The sequence below is a fragment of the Capsicum annuum genome, chromosome 12 (assembly GCF_002878395.1).
Source record: "Capsicum annuum cultivar UCD-10X-F1 chromosome 12, UCD10Xv1.1, whole genome shotgun sequence".
Classification (NCBI taxonomy): Eukaryota; Viridiplantae; Streptophyta; class Magnoliopsida; order Solanales; family Solanaceae; genus Capsicum; species Capsicum annuum.
The window spans coordinates 174,804,426-174,827,281 of record NC_061122.1 but is presented as its reverse complement, the minus strand read 5'-3'; the positions used below and the strand labels follow the sequence as shown (position 1 = coordinate 174,827,281).

The 22,856-nt window shown below is 37.8% G+C and overlaps 1 pseudogene; it reads right to left on the bottom strand.

The window, feature by feature from the left end:
• LOC107851873 overlaps positions 1 to 22,856 on the bottom strand; it is a 77,114-nt pseudogene that overhangs the window by 38,844 nt on the left and 15,414 nt on the right.

Below are 22,856 nucleotides of genomic sequence, written 5' to 3'. Positions count from 1 at the left end.
TGAACCTATATATATGCAACATTACAACAACATACAACACCAAAAAACTTCAACTGTTTACAAGACAATCCTACACTTTCAAATATTTTATTATAGGGGAATAATTATTCCCACAATTTAGAAGGTTTGCACAATTTTATATGTGACAAAACTTTATGCATTAAAACTATGTCAAAACTCAAACAGAGAAGAGATCACATGACCATTTGCATATATCTCAACATTAAAATGTAATATATGCCCCTACTGACTATACAAATTTTCACAATATGAATTAAAATATGCCGATAAAAATCTAATACCAAATGACAATCCCATTCATTAAAAACACCTAATGATCATTCAAAGTAATCTTTGTAAGAAGGCATTGGTTTTATAGGACACTATTTGTAAGCCAATAGCTGCAGATGGGCTAAATGCTATTAATCTTCCTCTGGAATAAAGCAGCTATTTTAAAACAATTATGGCATGTGGCAGTCAACAAAGAATGCTTATGGATTCAATGAATCCATCACTATTTTATAAATTCATTAAAAAAACTACCTAATACATATTATATTTTGCAAAACACACGTTGGACACACATTTCAAAATTAATAATCATATTGAAAAATTAGCATTAGAAATAATATCGTGCATTTTCCTTCATATAAGATAAATTACTAACATGTCATAAATTATATGAATCAATCAAGTGATAAGCATTAGCATTTCCAACTGAAAAATTATTAGCTACAAATATATCATGATTACAATACTCAAGTAAAATATTTACCAAGCTTTTCCAAATGATCTCATAAACATCAAATTGGTTCAATTATTAGATGCATATACCACCTTAGTTAATGTCCATATTTTCATAACTGAGTTTAATAAGAACTTCGTCATTTGAAGAACTTGAGTAGTTCTAGAATCACCAACTTACAAAAATTCCTCTTCTTCAACTTGGGTTTAAGTCACAAAATTAACTTTGTTAGCACAAATATAATTAGTAGTACCCAAGTCTCACAATCTCACACATTTGCCACAATTCATTTGAGAAATGTCTACAGAATAATTTATATCATCCGCTTAATCAAATATAATTTTACTTAGGGGGATTATAATTTCTCCGAATCTTCTACCACATTGAGGGGTATACTTACTTAATTTGTCGCACATGATAATATTAAAATATAGGCATACAGCAACGTCGCATACCTTACGGGTGTATGCAATTAAAATGGAACATCAATTGTGGCAAGATGAGGCATCTTGTTTGCTAATATTGACCCGTTTATTCCAGCCACACTCCACAATAATAACTTCCTCAATATCCATTATCCATGTTGTGTATGTATCTTCCACGGCATAATTTCCAAATTTCGCATCATTGTCTCCTAGTTTGATCTCATTTTTCTCCACTCTATTTGTCAACAAACCCATCTTCCCTCTAGAATGCAAATGTAATTGAAATAAAGTTGTAATCTTTGGCAATTCCAAACCAACCCCACGAAGCATCTCCACCAAAGTAATTCATGAAATGTCTTGTCAATATTGTTTTTGGGAGAGGGAGGTAGTATTTTTCGTAAGAACGAAGTGTAAGAGATATCCTTAAGATTGTTGAAAATCTTATGGAAAATACTTCATAACAAACGCTTGCATGAAATTCTTTAAAGCTTGAGACGTGTCAGACACTGTCCTTAACGATATTTCACCCAGTGTGGGTGTATTTCCCAGGATTCAATAAGCTCTTCAAGTATAAATTAGGATCCAAAATCTAACAAAGATTAAAAAAAATAAAACCCAACACACCAATAAAATAAGGAGACCAGAATAAAAAAAAAAAGGAGTAAAAATATATAGGAGTTTGCCTTCAGCTTTTCTGAAAGGAATTTGTATGTGTGTATATATATATACTATATATAATAAAGAGCAATAAGCAGGTACGTCTTCGACATGCTTGCTTGTGTTACCTGCTTCAGCTGCTTCAATCATAATTTTAATATATTACGTCTAATTAATTACTATAGGTTATTTAAGTATTAAAAAACTTATAATGTTTAATAAAAAGTATAAAATAAGCATAAAATAATAAATTAACTTTTGATCTTTTAAATTAACTTGATGTCTTATATTAGGCTCATTTATGTTTTTTCCACAAATATTTCTATAGTAATTTTATTATATCACTTTTAATTAGTTATTATAAGTCATTTAAAACATGTTTTTTCGCTCCTTCAATCGTGATTTTATTATATCACCCCTAATTAATTATTATGGTAGCATTAGGAAATTAATAATATTTCATAAAATAAACACAAAATGATATGTCATCATAAAACATTTGATTGACTATCGAAATTATATTAATGCCACATAAATTAGGATGAGATGGAGAAAGACATGAAGTAACATATATTATTTGAAAATTAGATAAAAAAATATTGTAAATCACAATAATGAAGAACTTAATATATATATATATACATATGATTGGTTGTTGAAATTTTATTTGTACCACTGAGACGGAGAGAATATTCATATTTTATTGAAAAATTAAATTAAAAACATTATAAATCACATAATTAACAATTTAAGAAATGTAAAAGATATAAAATATTTGGCTAGCTCTCGAAATTATATCAGTGTCACTTAAATTGAAATAGAAGAAAAAATATTATAAATCACAATAATTAAAAATTTAAATTATTTTAATAATTAATTATCTAAATTATATTTATGTCACATAAATTGGGATAAAAAAACAACATATATTGGGTTTGATGTCTAGTATATATATAATTGCCAAAGTTAATAGATGAACAATAAAGCCCAAAGGGTTACTATTGTACCAAAGTAATAGCTAATTAAGGTTATTCAAGGGGTCAACAATTGACCAAAATCAATGTTAGGAATATAATCAACATGAGATATTATATATTGAGATACTAACAGTATTTTTCCAACACATGGAAGTTATGTGGTTACAAAATCAATTTAACAAAGATCAACACATGCAATTCCATTGTATGGTGTTGACCTTGTTGAGTACTTCAAGAATCAAAGAAATTAATTTTTATATCTTTATAATTTCGTGAGAGAAACTAATGACATCCCTACTCAAAATCAAATGGAAATATATTAAACCTCAAAATTCTCCGAGATCACATGAGATTGCATGCACTACCAAATAGAGGAATGCAAAGGAGGAAATACTGAAATAGTTTGATCAATTTGGCTTTTTCACTTCAGTAATTTCTGAAAATCCTCAGCCTTGTTGTGGAAGGAAAGTGTGTTTTTGGCACATGTTGCTGTCTAAATTCTACAAGAATATAGATCTAAAAACAAAGAGTGCCTCTTCTTATAATGTCTACAGAGGAAGGGAGAAAAAAGAACAAGACACTCACCTCATCATGATGTAATTTAGTTTGTTTTTCTAGTGGTCTAATATGAAAATCAATAAGCATTTGAGCAATGTATTCCATGTTACTATACCTGTTTATTTCATGGAATTCAAAGCTCACAATGAGTATCTTTAATAGAAGTAACATATAATTTAAATTTTTTTTAAAGAGATCTATAAGAGATGTCGCTCATGATTTCATGACACTGAACACAATAATTTAGTTCCCATTTTTTTGAAAAAAAAGAACAGTTAAATGAAAGTGCACCGATTACCGCCCATTCCAATCTAAAAAGGTGGAATTCCGTATTGGGAAAAGGAGAGTACACAGATATTATATCACAACTAGTATCAAAAGATGGTACTCCGGTAATTCTCATTCCTGGAATGCCATGTGCAAAGTGAAGGCTTACATAGATGAATTCATTTTGTGGAAAGTTGGTAGAGGAGAAATTTCAATATGGCAAGACAACTGGACAGGTTTTGGTGCTTTGTGGCAATTCTTTCCCGAAGATAGAAAACCTGGTGAAAGGAAGTTAAATGATACTTTTTTAATGGTCAATGGCACTGGAATGGATGGGATATCTACCTCCCAGACCACGTTTTAGATCACATATATGCAATGAATTTGGTTTTGGTTAATGAAGTTGAGGACAAGGCGATTTGGACACCTGAACAAAGTGGCAGATTCACTATATCATCAGCTTGGAACCTGCAGAGGCAAAAAAGAGAGAGGAACTGGCTTGATATGAGAACCTGGCATAAAAAAGTGCCCTTCAAAATGTGTTTTATGTTGTGGAGAGTGTTGAGGGACAGAATTCAACAGACTCGAGGTTAGCAAAGATGGGAATTGTTATGACCTCAAAATGTTGCTGTTGTAAGACTCCTCATGAGGAAGATATTGAGCACTTTAGTTGCACCGGGGAATTTACTAAAGATGTTTGGTCAGCATTCTGCGGTGTAGTGGGTATGCCCTCAGCTAATGTGACGTTAAGACTCATGTTGAAATATTGGTGGACCTGGAAAGGCAAAAACCCTGTGCATGAACTGGTTGTGAAATGCATCCCCACAGTTATTATTTGGGAGTTATGGATAACAAGATGCAGGGCTAAACATGATAGAGAATTTTACAATGTTGGCAAGGCCATAAATCACATAGCTGAGACGGTAGCCGTGATTGTAAATAATCAATTTGAGAAAATTAATGTCCAGCTGAACTGGAATGGTATCATAAATCTGATGAGAGCATCAATCACCGACAATAATCATATTCAGGTGAAGTGGTTGAAACCTCCCATCAGCATCATGAAGGTAAATTCGGACAGTAGTTGTAAGGAGGACTTTTGTGGAGGAGGAGGTGTGATTAGGGATCATCGGGGGCACTTGATTTTGGCATATTCGCTTAACCTTGGGCAAGGCACGAGCAATTGGGCAGAGGCGAAGGAATTGCTTTATGGTATAGAGTGGTGCGTCGAGAATGGGTATGATATGATCGTGGCGGAAAGTGACTCTAAACTTTTGGTGGATTGTGTGAATGAGTTTGACGCAGCCCCATGGAGAATTCAAAAGGAGGTGGAAGAGTTAAAGATCCATATGGATATTACCGGTTACACATTAAAACATTGCTTTAGAGAAGAAAACAAAGTAGCCGATCTACTGGCTTCTTTGAGCTTTTCGCATCCTCCCAACTGAGTGTATGAAGATTTTAACGAAGTGCCAACAGAGGTTAAAGGCTTGATGACAATGGATAGATGGGACATGGCTAGCCTCAGAATCAGCAGAAGAAAGAAGAAAGACCTAACATGGGATCCCCCGTGATGAATTCTTTGACCTTGTACAAATTTTGTATTTAGTAGGACTTTAGTAGGTTTTTGGGATCTTGGGACTCTGTTTGGGCATTTACCCAAGTCATTCTGTGCATTTATCTCATCTGGATATGATAACTGTCTATCCTTCTCTTCTAACTAGGGAGGTAGTAATTCACTGATGTAACTCCCTCAAAACTTCGTGTAACTTTTTGGCTGAAGATGAATAAAATGCACAGTTTATTTGGAAAAAAAAAAGTAATAGAAATGGAATAATGACCTGATTGATATAAGGCTCCATCTGATGCAACAGTTCATACCCCTGTACATGATGTAGCATCTCGGATTCAGACATGATGCACTCCATAATATGAATAACTCTTATATTTAACCATTTCAAGACCTGTTTGACACTCAAAAGAAAACAGAACGTGACCCGTTTGAAATACTGAAGATGAGCATCCATTGTCAAGCTAACAGATTCCAAAAAGTCATACTTCTTCTTGGCCTCAATAGAAGAAAGAGCTCCAACCTGATCTTATGTTGATGTATTGCAAATATTAGATTTTGCTATTTGTCACTAAATCACTATTTAGTTACCGACTCCCAAATAACATACGTACATACATACATAGATATGCGTATATATGTGTTTGGCTTTGTGGGGCGGGGGGCTGGAATTGAATAATTAGTTTACCAGATTAAAGCGGGTAAGCTCAAACGTCGACCTTGCAGAATAAAGTTCCTGTAAGAGCTCTCCACCAAATTAGAATTTGACAAAGATTTTTTAACCATGAAATTACCTGATCAATCAACAACATAAGTAAGAAAACTGATCTTCAATTTTAAGAACCAATATGCGGGTACCTCTCCAATGGCTACAGCTATATCCATTCTAGTACTTTTCTTCAATGATAGGAACTTCTCACGGACCTGAACAAAGGCAATTATTACAACTTATACAGTGCAGGATGATTTCATTTTTCAGTAGGCTATAACACAAACAAATGTTAAGATATTTCCAAATGTTTAGACATGAGAGCAAGAAGGGGAAAAGTCCTCCTCTTTGTGCTGGATCGTGTAACCAAGGATATTAGGATCCTGAAATATTGCAGAAAGGAAATATCCAAAAATCCATTTTCTTGAAAATCGCCATTATGAAAAGATAATTTTACTAGATCAAAATCTGTCAATGTTAGACAATGAGGAAAAGATGTCAATGTACAAAAGGAAATGTTTTCCAACAAACAGCAAAACCAACTCTATTACTCTGCACCCGCTATCCTTTTAGCAATGGTATTCCGGTGAGCTGGTTAAGTCCGACATTTCAAAGGGAAAGAACATGTATCAAATTCGGCAACAATCACATTTAGTTTCATTTGGAAGTCACTCTGTTATAAGATTTTGCATTCCCCAAATTGAATGAGTTATTATCACAAAAACATGCAAGTTAATCACAAGACAAATATACAATGTGACAAAGGGATGTTATTTCCACCTGGTCATAAGCTACATCAGCTTTGTCAAAACGCTTCCGAGCTTCCTGAAAGTATGGGAAATTCATGCAACATCAAGTGAAAGATGAATGTATATATGTGTTGTGCAAGGTCAGAGTGTGAGAAATGCAAAAGGAGATGTATATGGATGACAGGGAAAATTTGGGGTTATGTGGATGATATGGAGAAAATTCATGATCAGATTGGAATGGTTAAGTATAGATTAAGAAATATATAAAAAAACTAACCGGTTGAATGTTATAGGTGGGTCAAATGGATTCGATTCAACACACTGATAACTAATTTCCATTCCAGATACACTGTTCTAAATTACTCTTAGACCACTATGCACCATTCAGTAAATAAGGAAATCTATTCATCAAAAAAAAAGTATGCAATGGCTCTAAAAAGTGGAAATGATTTGTCAGTTGGGACTAGTTGCTTGTTATTCATTTAAAACTAATCAGAGAAACAAAATTCAAAAGTGGTCTGATGAAACTCTTTAAGTAACCCAATAAGCTAAAATGTTCTAGAGAAACAGCTAGTTATTGAGAATGGAATAACGGGCTTCAAATTTAAGAAAAATAAAGGTTAACTTTTTTTTTTTAATAATGGGACTTTTTGCACGCTCTATTCTGGATAACAAGTTTTCATTAGAATTCTATTTTTAAAATTGTATGTATTTTCTGATTAAATCAGGTAAAATGATCCAAAACAAGCAGGCCCTTAACAGAAGATCTCTAAAGAAAGTAAAGAAGGTTCCGCACCCAAGGGTGTGGCCTAGTGGTCAATGATGTGGGCATGGGTTGAGCAACATGAGGTTTCAGGTTCAATTTCCAGCAGAGACAAAACACTAGGTGATTTCTTCCCATCTGTCTAGCTTCGGTTCTAAGGTGGACAGAGTTATCTGGTACCTGTTGCAGGTGGGGAGGGTGATAGGTATTCCGTGGAACTAGTCGAGGTACACGCAAGCTGGCCCGGACACCACAGTTATAAAAAAAAAGTAAAGAAGGCTCCAATGGATTCAGTTTTCTTATCAATGCCCTACTAGCTGTAGATAGAAGATCTAAACCAGAAGTTACGAGTGATACCTTTACTTGATGATCAATGCTAGCCATATGTAATAATCGATCATTTAATATTTGCTCTACCTAAGGAAAAAAACAGACTATGTCAGTAGAAGATCCCACGCAGACGATAATATTTCAGAAGTCACACAATAGTATCTTAGTCCGTGTCACAAAAAAATGTAAGCTAGCCCTCAAAATTCTAGAACAGATAAATACACGTCTAAAGTCGGACTGACATAAGAAAGCTAAAACACTTTTAGTTAATGCAGCATACAAAAATTTATGCATTGACATTTGGGAATCGAACATGATCATGCAGATCAGAAGACTCTAAACCACCACTAAATTTCGATAAATAGCATAATAGCTAAACTACAGATAATATAGGGAGGCAACCGCTACCTGTGATCGAAGAACTTCTTTGTATGTTCCAATTTCTCTCAGAGCAATAGCAAATTTTACCATATCAGGACCTAAGAATGCAAATCAAGTGAATCAATATAAATTGGCTGAGGAATTTGACACTAGATTCTTTGTTAGGTAGAATAGTACAGTTATACTAGGGCAATGAATACTATGTAAACAAAGTTAATTGAGCTTGATAAGGGCAGCAGAAGATGAAAATCTATTCCACTCACCTTTTAACTTTAGCCAATAACAGAGACACCAGAACTTGATCAAGATAGATTAGCGGTAATAGAAATTCATGACTTGAATTTGAAAATCCCTGTAAAGTTTTTTGTGGATAAGTAGTCTTAAGTCCTAACAAATACTTCTCATGCGAAATGCTGCTTTTATGGGTCGTAACTTGTAAGTGTCCTCTAGATGATGCTCATAATGATGTCTCCACAACTACAAGCTCTATAAGTATAAGATTAAACTTTCTCATGATGCTCATGTTTAATGGTGACATCACATGAATGTCTTCAGAAGAACACATCAATTATATGACAAGCTGTCTGAAAAGATAGAGGGAAAACAGAACCTCCAAATGAAACAGCAATAGGATCACTGTGCCCTCCTCCAAAGGTTTCAAGAGAACTTGCAAAAGCTATGTCTTTATCATATGCTTCCCCAAGCCCTTCTCTATAATTGGAAAAAAAGAACGAATGAGTGTTCCAAGCAACACAATACTTGTCCAAGATTTAAGGATTATTTGTTGGATAATGTCTTTACTAAAACATCAATTCCACTTCAATGTTTGGCAACATCCTTGAAAAGAAGATTGTATAACTATTTGCATCAAGCATAGCACATAATAGTGCAACTAATCTTTTCTGCTCGTTAAGTGGAACTCACTCTGATATCCCATCCAAAAGCATAAATAGTTCAAAGAGCCAAATAGAGACAGATTGACACTTATAAAGCAAGTAAAGATCACTTGCCAAACCAAAACTGTAGCAACGAGGACCAGTGTAGCCGTAAGTGAAGGAAGGATATAGAAGATAGAGGAGAACTGCTGTCAAATGGATTGACGGGATACGACCATGATAAGCAGTGCAGGATAAACAGAAAAAAAAACATGACAACTATGTAATGGCTATTCACCTCATCTTACCAGAAATCATTAAAGAATGCAAATTAAAAAAAGGGCAGCCCGGTGCACTAAAGCTCCTGCTATGCTCAGGGTCCGGGGAAGGGTCCTACCACACGGGTTTATTGTATGCGGCCTTACCTTGTATTTATACCAAAGGTTATTTCCGAGGCTTGAACCCGTGACCTCCTGGTCACATAGCAGCAACTTAACCAGTTGCTCCAAGGCTCCCCTTCAAAGAATACAAATTGATATAGCTAGATAATGTAACTGCATGAGACTTAACATTCACTAAAGTTATTATGGTGAACATTTCAAAACTGTTAAATGAAGAGGATTAACAGGCAGATTGATAAACATCAAACATAATGGGCATCATAGGAGACAATAAAGTGCGGCTTGGGAATCAAACATTTTTTGTTGCACTTCCATGCCTTCCAATTTTTGTTTTACCAGATAATTGATTTATTTATTGTAATGGCCCTTCAGGTCATTTTTAACTTGTTGGAACTGACAATTTTGTTACCGGGCAATTCATTTGATTTTTAGAGTCAATTCCCTGTTTTGAAGTCTTCGATAGTTACAAATGGCCACTGGGAGAAAACTTTAGTTAAACGACCTCAAATGCAAATTATAACTGTTCTAGTAGCTCTGGAATATCGATTTTAGGCTAGAAGGACTCTTGGTTCGAGTCCCAAGGCACCCGGGGCTCATTTCGACATATTGGTCGAAAAGTTAAGAAATTGGAAATTGGGTGTGGGACCCACATTTCGTCTAAACGACATCGGATGGAAATTTTGAGTGCGGCATTGAGTCTGAAACGTCGAATTTGGTGTGGTTACATAGTTCGTTTGTGTAAATGGGATTCCGGAGGAATCCCGAGGGCTTGGCGGAGACTTGAAAAATTTCCAAGTTTTAGTTGTATCTGATGTTTCTGGTGCATCGCAATCGCGTGAGCATGGTAGTAAGTACCGCGATCGTGACACTTTGAGTCTCATTTGTGCATACCACCAATCCGCGATTGCCAGGGGTGAATGTCGTGATAGCCACTCTTGCGTCTGATGCCTTATACCGCGATCACGAACATCGAATCGCAATAGCGAGACCCGAGGAACTAATATGGGTATAAATAGACCCTTTTTGAGCGATTTTGCCCATTTTTCATCTATTCCAAGAGAGCTAAAACCCTAATTAGAGAGATAGCTTAAAATTGGAGCTTGTGGGTGATTTGAGAGCTTGTCTAACACTTGTTTAAGCGATTATCTTTCAATATGTAGTAAGATTTCACCCTTTTCATGATAGAAATTTCCATTTCTTGTTCAAAAATTCCAAAACCTTGAGGGCTTGATTTTAGCTCCAAATTAGCTCAAAATTTTCACCCATTTTTTAGGGTAATGATTCCTTAAACATGTGAGAATGTGGGGTTGGTTTTGGAAACGTAATTTTCCATAAACAGGACCCAAATGGGATTTTGATGTGATTTTTGGACCCAAAGCACAATAGTGCAATAAAGGTATCATTATTCTCGTATTGATAAGTAGAATGTGATTTTAATAGCTTAACATCCTGTGGAAGTTTCTTGGAAGGGAAAAGTGGTGATTTAGCGGATCTTTTGAGCTTTCTTCGGCATCCAGGTAGACTAGGTTTTACCCCTTGTTAGATTGAGCCAATTCATAGTATGTTTATGATATTGTATGAGATTAAGGATGGGTTTTAGGTGTTGGTGTGATAAATTGCAATACTTGAAATTAGTTGGATCATTTAGGCTATTTTGAATATAATTTTGGGCATAATAGCCTAGTTGATCATACATTAGGTGAAGTTGACCTCGTAGGCTTATGCTTAGGTCGGAAAAACTTTAGTTACTCTTCTAATGAGCAGAATATCATAGTCACTTGGGTTTAGGATGAAACTTATCCGAATTGCTAATAACTTAGGTGGAATTAGCTTAGTTGCTCTACATTAGGAGGAATTGCTATCCTAGGGCTAGTTGTGTCTTGTTCGACACCTAATAGTGGATTTACATACCTTAGCCTAGTCCGGGGTAGACATTGCTTGGTAAATAATTTTTGAGATTTAGAAGTGGGCTCTTCGACCCACCTTAGGCCAAGACTTGTGATAGTTATTGAAGACCCTTTGATACGCTTGTGTACATCTAGGAAGATGGTTATTTTGGAGATATTTAGACGCTTTGGTACTTGTTGATTATGATAATGACATTGGAAGTAATGCTTAACGACAATGCCATAAATGAGTTATTGATTAAGCTTATGTTATTGATGAGCTATTGAATATGCTATTGATTTGGCTATTGTTTGGGCTACCGAATATAATATTGAATAAGCCCTTGATTATCATATTGGCGAAGCCATAAATGATGCTATTGATTGAGTCAACGAATGAGCTATTAACTACTTTGGCGATCATACTCATCGATAAATTAGTATTTACGCTTTTGTTCATGCTAGAGGCCATGCTTATTGACTACACTGGTGATTAAGCCATTAATTATTGCTATGAATAAACTATAGATTATGCCATGAATTAGATACTGACCAAGCTAATGAAAAGCTATCTATTATGATAATGATAATCTATTAATTAAGCTATTGATAAGTTATTGCCTATGCTTGATAATATATAATGATTATGTTAGAGGTCATGTTAAATGACTATATTGGCAAATACGTTATGGATTATGCAGAAGGAGAGCCTTGGAGTAACTGATAAGTTGCTGCTATGTGACCAGGAGGTCACGGGTTCAAGCCTTGGGAACAGCCTCTGCCAGAAATGCAAGGTGAGTCTATGTACGATACACCCTTGTGGTGGGACCCTTCCCTGGACACCGCGCATAGTGGTAGCTTTAGTGCATCGAGCTGCCCTTTTTTTACGTTATGGATTATACTAAAGAGCATGCTTATTGATTATATTAGCGATTATACTATTAATTATGTCAAAGATCGTGCTTATTTACTATATTGAAAGCCATGCTATTGGTTATGCTAGCACTCACAATTTCAATTATGATTATTGATCATGTTAATATATTATGTTCATGGTTATGTTATTAAGTACTCTATTGATTATGCTATTTTTCATATTGATATGATATTGATGATACATATGCCCAGCAAGGCCGGAGAATGATTATGAGACATATGCCCGGCAAGGCCAGAAGATGATTATGATGATATATACCTGTCAAGGCCGGAGGATGATTATGATGATATATAGATGCCCGAAAAGGTCGTATGAGGAGTATGATGATATATAGATGCCCGTCAAGGCCGGAGGATAATTATGATGATATATACATGTCCGGAAAGACCGAAAGATGATTATGATGATATTTATGAGGATATTGTTGAATATCCATACCGATTTGAGTCCGACTATACGTATTATACTATAATGATATACTTATTATGATATGAGGACATTAGGGTGTGAGATTGATAATCTAGCTAAGTTGAAAATGAGGAAATAGTTATAGTGTAGTATCATATGAATAGACTCTAGTGATATAATGATTAGTTGATAAATATTGGCTAGTTGACAAATGTTGGTTGGTTGGTAAATAGTGACTAGTTGATAAGTGATGATTAGACATTATATGAAGATAAGTTAATAAGTGATGTTTAGTTGATAAGGGATGATTTATTGATGCATGAGGATTAGTAGTTACATGATGGTTAGTTGATAAGTGTTGATAAATGACGGTGGTGGGTTACTCTATCTTCTTTGTACCTTCTACACTTTGGGGGCTTGCGATGAGTTATTTATTTTTCGCACTAATTGGTGTATGGGAGCCAATTTTGTAGTTATGATTGTTTGTATTGATGTTTTATGCTACGTTATGTTATTATTCTGGTTTATTTACTTATTTATGCACAGCGATGTTGGAGTTACTTCAGGTTTGTCTATACCTTTGACTTAGTTATGTTATCTTGCATTTTATCATATTTATATCATGATTTTGCTTAGTCGGCCGATGATGCCTACTGAGTACTCGTGGTTTTGGTACTCATATTACACTTTTGTACCTTTTGGTGCATATTTGAGTACTAGTTGTCGTCGTTGATCGTCGTTCGTGCTGTGTTGATATCCTGAGAAAAGGTGAGCTCTTGGAGCCGGAGTCACCTATTTCCTTCTATTTTTCTATGTTCAGTGTTTTGTTTCGAGGCAGATATCATTGACTATTCTACATACTTGGGTTGTATTATTATTACTAGATGCTCTTCTACTAGCTCTACCAGGTCGTGGGATGGTATCCATGTTGACTATCTTTATCAATTTCAAATGCTATGCTTATCTATAAGTTGTGTTGTTGACTTTCGCCTATGTTGGGCATTTTCCACCACTTAACCCATTGTGTTTAAGTCCAGTGTAAGGTTTGGCTTACCTACTACTGGGATAGAACAGGTGCCATCATGACTCATAAAATTGAGTTGTGACAAATTGGTATCAGAGCTTAGGCTAAACCCATATTGTTGGTAGAAGAGCAAATGTTTAGTAAAGTCCTACGAATCGGAACGATGACGTCCGTTTCCTATCTTCAAGGGGCTATGGGACATTCTTAGGAGTTCTTCACTTCTTTTACTCATTTCGTGCTAAAAGTCTAAGTTGGTTTATAGAACATCCCTTTGATTTCACTCTTTCGCGGATGGCTAGGACAAGTGTTACCACTACACGTGACGAAGGTCCCGAGGCTGATCCTAGTAATCCTACTCCTATTCGTGGATGACCTAGAGGTCGTGGACAGCCTAGAGATGTGCCCCCAGCTAGGGGCAAGAGAGAGGGCCTCCACCAGACCCTATTCTCACTCCTAAGCCGGAGATTCTTCCGCCTCAACCAGAGGTGGTCCAGGGACTAGCCTAGGCTCCATCGGGGTTTAAATTTTCTTCAGTGCTCAGGGATGCTTTAGTTCAGCTTTTGGGGATAGTTGGTGGTGCGCCGTTTGATGGTGCATAGTCTACAGATCAAAGTGGTACGGAGGCGGGGGTGCAACCTATAGCTTCGACTCCTAGAGTTGAGGTTCCTCCTGTGCCGACGATTGTTCAATTATAGTTGCTTAGCTAGTGGTTGCCCAGCCGGCTATATCTGCCGAGAAGCAGAACATATTGGAGAGAATCTTAAGACGCCTAGGTTTTTTGGTGCTCCGGCCAAGAATGCATATGAGTTTCTGATTGTTGTGACGATAGGCTCCATAATTTGGGCTTAGTTGAGACTTGTGTGGATTACACCATCTTTTAGTTGGATTTGGCTTCTCAACATTGGTGGAGAGGTTATATGGATTCTAGAGCAGCTAAATCTTCTCTTTTGACATGGGCTCAGTTCTCCGAGATGTTCTTGGAGAAGTACAAGCCTTTTGTAGCCTTAGAGATTGTTTGAGAGATCAATTCTCTAGATTGGAGCAGGGCTCCATGACTATTGTGAAGTATGAGGCTCTTTTTCACGAGTTGGCTAGGCATGCTACTTCTATTCTGGGTATTGAGGCCTCATTTGTTTGCGTTTAATGAAGGTCTGAATCTGAATGGTTCAGACTTCAGACCATTAAGTGCATTTGTTTTTTATTAAGGTTTTAACTCTCAATAGGTCTGAATAGGTCTTAATCATTCAGATCTAGAACCAAGTCTTAATAGGTCTGAAGGAATATTCTAGTGTTGGATAATATTCACCACTCTATTCATAATCAACAGTCACCACCACTAACCACCTCTGCCACTGTCACCATTGTCAACCACCACCCACCACCACCAATCACCTCCACCATCACAACCACCATCGACAACAAATACCGATACCAACCACAATTGTCAACCGCTACCACACCTACTACCTCTTTTATTCTAATTATGTTCACCGCCACCACTGTCGTCAATAGCACCATAATCAGCAACCACTACCGGCCAATCCCTACTAACAACCAACTCATCTATCACAACTAGCACCACCACTAATACATCACAACCTCTACACATTCTTTGGCCGCCACCACCATTGTCACTAGTAACGCCACCTCTACCAACACTTTAACCAGTACCATCGCTATAATTTATCTCTACTAACATCTATCTCCACCATCACAACAAATAACATCTCCAACTAGCACCAAGACATCGTCAATCTTCATGCATTCATGTTTCAGCCAACACAATCAATATCTTAAACTACTAACATCAAGCAACGTCACATTACAACAACAACAACCACCATCAATCGCCACCATCATAACAGTCACTACAATACCAACCATCACAATTATCACCACCAACATTATTAATCACTAACATCAACCATTGTCAACGCAACCACCATTATAAACCATTTCCACTATCACTAACTAACATAAATGTTTTTTCTCAATCAAATACTAATAATTTTGTTGTATTAAATTACATGCTTTTTTAATATATAATTAATTTTTTATTTGAATTGTATTTTTTATTTTATTATGTATACAAATATTTTTTTTACACATTCAGATATTGAAAAACAAACAGTCTTAATCATTCAATTTTCAGATCTAGAGATAACATCTTAATCATTCAGATGTGCATTCAGATTCAGACGTCTGAATCATAAAAAAAACAAATGGAGCCCGAGTATGAGAGAGTTTGTTACTTTGTTTGAGGATTGAGACTTCCCCTTTACATGTATACTCAGAGTTTAGTTGTTGCGGGTAGGTTTTTTGCTGAGATTTCTGATCACGCTCAGGTGATGGAGGAGATGCATCATGAGGCCCGTGGGGGGAGCAATAAGATGCCTAGACATCAGGACAATTTCAGTGGGAACCGTAGTAGTTCCCGATTTAGAGGTAGCCGTTTTCATGGTAGATATCTTCTGCGTCCATCCTATTAGTCTCAGAGTCAGCCTACTCGACCTGTTCAGGTAGCTCTTCAGATTACTGACGGAGGTCAGTTTAGTGCTAGTGATCACCCTGGTCAGGGAAATGGCCAGTCTTCGAGAGGTTCATCTGATACAAAAATCATCCAACAATACAAGGAAACAAGATTCAACAACAATATAGAAACCACAATGCATACACGACTTCACTAGAACAAGATGCACAACAACAAGATTATAACAAAATAGAAAGATCTAAACATCTAAGAACCTTAACATGTATCAAAAGAGAGAACCCTAAGATCAATAGATATCTACACCAACCTCTTACTTAGACCAAGAGGAACTCAAGCTCCTCGAGACTCAAGTTTCCAGCTAAAAAAAACACAAGTTAACTACACTAGTTGTAGTTTCGGGGCTCACAAGAACAGAGAGAGTGAAGTCTCAAAATATTACAAGTCTTGAATTAATGATAGTAATGAACTAAAGACCAAAAATAACCCTAATATGTTCTAATTATATTACATCACAAAATAAGTGGCCAATGACCATCTTGTCCTTGTTCTTTGGAGTGTAAGTTTATTACACTTCAAAATCCCTTTTCACACTTCAAAATATGTAATCCCTTAGATGGATTTATAACACACTCACACACGGCCATATTCATGAACATGCCTTGGAGGTTTTGTAACTCCCGAGCTTGACTACATGTGAATTGTAACACCCCAACTTAGGAAGGAGTCCCATATCCGCAAAACACAAGAGGGATGCTGGGTATATAAGTGAGAAAACCTTACTCTCTAGTGACGCGTTTTAAAGCCGTGCGGGCCTAGGCCTAGAGCGGACAATATCACTAGTGGGTTGGGGAGTGGCAGGGGTATCTCGGGCCTGTGTGGTTCAGGATGCCCGTCGCAGCCAGGGCCTCGGCTCGGGTCGTGACAGAATGGTATCAGAGCCGCTCCTGTGTCAGCTCTGTCGATGTAGATGAGAGTTCAAACTGAGTGGGCAAACCTCAGTCCTGAGTCTAGGCAAATCCCATTCGGTGGGGCAAACCTCAGCGAGGACGCTGAGTCCATAGGGGGGTGTATGTAACACCCCAACTTAGGAAGGAGTCCCACATCGGCAAAACACAGGAGGGATGCTGGGTATATAAGTAAGAAAGCCTTTCTCCCTAGTGACGCATTTTAAAGCCGTGTGGGCCTGGGCCCAAAGTGGACAATATCACTAGTGGGTTAGGCAGAGACAGGGGTCTCTCGGGCCTTCGTGGTTCGGGATGCCCAACGCGGCCAGGGACTCGGCTCGGGTCGTGACATGAATGGTCTTGAGTTTGGTGTACCCGTATCATCCTCTCCATCTTGAAGGGAATTTGACCTCAAATTCGGTGGTTGTTCATCCTCAACCGTGGCAATGAGAGAAAGATCACATACGTTGAAGGTGTTGTGCACTTGATACTCTGGAGAAAGGTCAATTTTGTATGCATTGTCATTGATTCTTTCAAGCACTTGAAAAGGACCATTGCCCCTCGGCCTCAGCTTAGTTTTCCTTTGGATGGAAAACAGTCTTTTCTAAGGTGCATCCAAACCCAATCTCGCGGTTTAAGAACAAGCCTTCTTCTCCCTTTGTTGGCTCTCTTAGAAATCTCTTGATTCTTCCTCTCAATCCATAGCCTCACTTTCTCGTACAATTTCTTCATGGCTTCAGCCCTCTTGTTTCCATCTAAGTTTATCATAAGGTCACTTGCCAAAGGTGTTAAATCCAAAGGGGTAAGAGGGTTGAGGCCGTATACACACTCAAAGGGTGTCATACCCGTACTTGAATGTATAACACGATTGTAAGCAAATTCAACCAAGGGTAGGTGATCCTCCCAAGATCTCATTTTACCTTTAACCATTGAACGTATCATGGAACCAAGGTTCTATTCACTACTTTCGTTTGGCCACCGTTTGTGGGTTGCAAGAGGTGGAAAATAACAACTTCGTACCAAGCCTACCCCGCATTGACCTCCAAAAGTGACTAAGGAACTTAGAGTCCCTATCACTCACAATGGTCCTCGGAACACCATGCAATTTGACAATATTTTCAACAAATAAATAGGCCACACTAGATGCATCTTCACTTTTAGAGCATGGAATGAAATGTTCCATCTTAGAAAACCGGTCAACCATAACAAAAATACTATCCCTAGCTCTTCTAGTCCTTGGCAATCCTAACACAAAATCCATAGATATATCAAGCCAAGGACGTAAAGGAGTGGGATGCGAGGTATACAACCCTTGAGGGAGGAGCTGAGACTTAGCACTCCTACAATCCATACATTGGCCACAAATTTTAGCAACACCTTTGTGCATCTTAGGCTAATAGAATTATTCCTCCAAGATTCTGAGGGTCTTATCAACCCCAAAGTGTCCCATTAGACCACCATCGTGTGCTTCTCTTACAAACAACTCTCTCCAAGAACTAGAAGGCATACACAACCGTCTTCCTTTGAACAAAGAGCTGTCAAACTTGGAATAAGGATTTGAACCCCATCTGTGAGCCACTTCTCCCTACCCAATTTTGGCATTCCCTAAAAATAGGAGCAAAGTGAGGGTCCTCAAGGTACAATGATTTTAGGCTCTCAAATTCGATCAATTTAGAAGACAAGGTTGAAACAAGAACAAGTTTCCCAACAATGTGTCGGCAACCACATTTTCCTTACTCTTTTTGTATTGAATAACATAAGGAACGGTTTCTAGGAATTCAATCCACTTAGCATGCCGTTTGTTGAGCTTGTCTTGGGCCCGAAGGTGCTTCAAGGATTCATGGTCCGTTTGGATCACGAATTCTTTGGGCCACAAGTAGTGTTGCCAATTACCCAAAGCTCTAATCAAAGCGTATAACTCTAGATCATAAGTGGAATAATTTAGAGTCGCGCTCTTGTGCTTTTCACTAAAGTAGGCAATGGGTTCGAGATCTTGCATCAAAACGGCCCCTATTCCTACCTTACTACCATCACATGCAACTTCAAACATTTTATCAAAGGTGGGTAATTGCAAGAAAGATGCGGAAATGAGCATACCTTTCAAGACTTCAAAGGCCTTAGCTTGTTCATCACCCCACTTGAACGGTTGGTCCTTTCTAATAACCTCAATCAAGGAGGCGGCAATGGTGCTAAACCCTTTGACAAACCGCCTATAAAAACAATCCAATCCATGAAAACTTCGGACTTCACTAATGGATTGTGGAGTTGGCCAATTTTTAATAGCGCCTATCTTGGATTCATCCACTTCGACCCCTCTTGAACTCACAACAAAACCCAAGAAAACAACTTCAACAACACTGAAGGAGCACTTTTCAAGATTAGCATTCAATTTCTCCTTTCTAAGAACATCAAAGACACGCTGTAGATGCAATACATGCTCCTCTAGGGACTTGCTATATACCAAGACATCATCAAAATAAACAACAACAAAATTTTCAATGAACGGTTTCATCACATGATTCAGTAACCGCATAAAAGTGCTTGGAGCATTTGCTAGGCTGAATGGCATAACTATCCATTCATAGAGACCAAATTGGTCTTGAAGGCGGTTTTCCATTCATCACCGGGTTGCATTCTAATTTGGTGATAGCCACTCCTAAGATCAATCTTGGAAAGCATATAAGAACCATTCAACTCATAAGCATATCATCCAATCTAGGAATGGGATGGTGATACTTTATCGTAATTTTGTTGATGGCTTGGCAGTCCACACACATGCGCCATGTTCCGTCTTTCTTTGGCACTAAAAACACCAAAACCGCACATGGACTCATGCTCTCTTTGATGTACCCTTTGTTAAGAAGCTCCTCAACTTGACGTTGAAGCTCCTTAGTATCCGTAGGGTTACTCCTATAAGCCAGTTTGTTTGGCAATTATGATCCCGACACAAGGTCAATTTGATGTTTAATTCCCCGGAGTAGGGGTAGCCCTTGCGAAAGTTCTTTGGGAAATACATCCTTATAGTCCTGCAAAACAAGAGAAATAGAAGGAGAAATAGAAGAATTAGAGGGGTTAGTGTTAAAAAAATAAGTCAAGAGAAGCATAGGTGTTTTCTCATCATGTTCCACAAGAAGTTCTTTCCTCCTGGCCAACATCACCACATTACCCTTGCCCTTCGAAGTTAATGCACCCTCGGTTTCCTTTACTTCTCCACTCTCGCGTTCTTTCTCATTTTTTTTCACTCTCGGGTTTCTTGTCCTTTTCCTTCAACTCTCTCATCTTTTGATGCAATTCATTCACTTGTGATGGCAAAAGAGGGTGAAGTGTGATCTTTCGGCCATCCTTCTCAAGGGAGTACTGATTGGTCCTCCCGTCATGTTTGGTAGACCTATCATATTGCCAAGGTCTACCAACAACAAGTGACACGCTTGCATCAGAATCACATCACAAAGCACTTCGTCATGGTAGTTTCCTACCTTAAACCAAATCATACATTGCCTTGTGACTTTTAATTCACCACACTTACTCAACCATTGCAACTTGTAGGGACTAGCATGTGGGATAGTAGGTAGTTTCAAGAAGTTCACCATAGTGACACTAGCAACATTTGCACAACTCCCACTATCTATCACCATGGTACACACACTACCCTTGACAAGGCACTTAGTATGGAATAGATTCTCCCTTTGGCTAGAATAATCTATTGCCTTACTAATCATGGCTCGTCTTACCACAAAATTTAGAACTAGACACTCTCTCTCTTGCGGGTAAGCATCTTCCCCATCATCTCCTTCATGTAGCTCTCTCTCAGTTTTCTCTCCATCTTAAGGCTTGGCCTCATTCTCCTCGATTTCAACATCCACCTCCTTTCCAAGGTAGTATAATCTTTCTTTCCTTAGGATTACATTCCATCAGTTTGGACATTCATTGGCTTTATGTCTTCAACCTTGACACTTAAAACATTGAAACCCTTTAGGATTAGGATACTTGTGAACTTCTTTCCTTGGAGGATATTTGTGGACTGTTTTGGGCTCGGGCAGCCTTGCATTGGCGGGTTGGTCCTTGTTTTTGGTCCAACCCGAGGATGATTGAGCCATCTCCTTATTTCTAGGCCAACCCGAGGGTGCTTGTCCCCTTGCCTTGTATATCGACCTCTCTTTAAGTTCTCTTTTTATCTCAAGTGCCGCTTGAAAAATACCATCAATGGTATCAAACTTGTAGAGAGTAAAGTGAGTAGAGATTTCCTTGTTCAATCCAACCTTGAACCTAATGATGTCATGACCAACTCTTTCTCCCTGATGATCAAGATTCAACATGAGTTGTTGGAACTCGTCATAGTGGGCCATAACACTTTTGCTCCCTTGCCTCAAATTATACAACTTGGCAAAGAGCTCATGTCTATAACTCTCGGGTAGGTATCTTTGTCTCATGAGATACCTCAATGTACACTAAGGTGGTGGCTGCCCATCAACCAATTCATTGCCAAACCGCTTGACATATTCCCACTAAGTGTTAGCATAGCCCTCGAAATGAGCCACGACATAGCAAATTTTCTTTATCTCAAAAAGATCATTGACTTGGAAGATTTTGTCACAAGATGATTCCCAAGCAAGGTAGGCCTCGGAGTCACTTTCTCTTTTAAAGGTTGAAGACTCAATTTGATGGTATTGATGCCTATATCCCTCTCTTGGTGACGGTTCACTTGTTGGTTCCATGGGCCAACTCTTTCCCAATGCCCTCGGAATCCCCTTTGATCTATACGGCCTCCTCTCATCTCCTCCTCCCTTATATAAGCATCATCATACACTCCATACCTTTCATGTTCCTCTCTACCATTTTCCTCAAAGTGGACGGGTCGATTTTGGTTAAGTGGAACTTGGTGTGGAGGAATTGGATTTAGTAGTGGTGGTGATCTTTGGTTGAGTGGAGCTTGGAAGGTGATACAATAAAAACCACGGGAACACTAAACACACCCCAAACAGTCCACTAATCAAAAGGATTCTTGAACCGATTGGAGACCTCACTCGGATTTGACAATAACAACAACAATAATGAAATAAAGAAGGTGTTTATCACACCAAAACAGCAACAACAACCATAATATGAACACAAGATAAACAACAACAAAGTAACATCTCACGGGTTACATTAACAAAAACAAGAAACAACGGTTACAACAAACAAGAGGATAGATAGTTAGATAAAATGAAGGTGTAATCTTAAAAACCCAAGAGCCTATTCCACTCTTGGACCTTTAACAATACACACAACGAATACCTAACTCCTACGTCGGCACAAGAGTGACCTCGATCTCCCAAGCATCCAACGTTTCCAAGCTTGAATCCAACACGAGTGATTCCACACTCAAGTTGATTTTCCTAGTTACAATTTCAGCCAAGGAGGACCATTCTCTCAAGAGAGATATTTTCAAGTGTTACACTTTCATATTCAACAAAAACTAAGACTAAAAACCCTAAGAGGTTCTATAAATAGTGTATTACAAAATAGAAAACAAAATGACCACAATACCCCTCAAAGGTGAGGTGTGCCCATAAAGTGTAATTTAGGGGCTGTTTTTAGTGAATTTAGGCCCTCTTTTACACTTCACTGCTGCACGTCCTTGGACGGATTCAATACGTACTCATTCTCGTCCATCCTCGTGGTCGTACTCGTATCATCCTCCCCTTCTTGAAAAGGATTCGACCTCGAATCCGTACCTTGCAAATCAAGAGAAGACAAACAAGTACACATCCTTATGA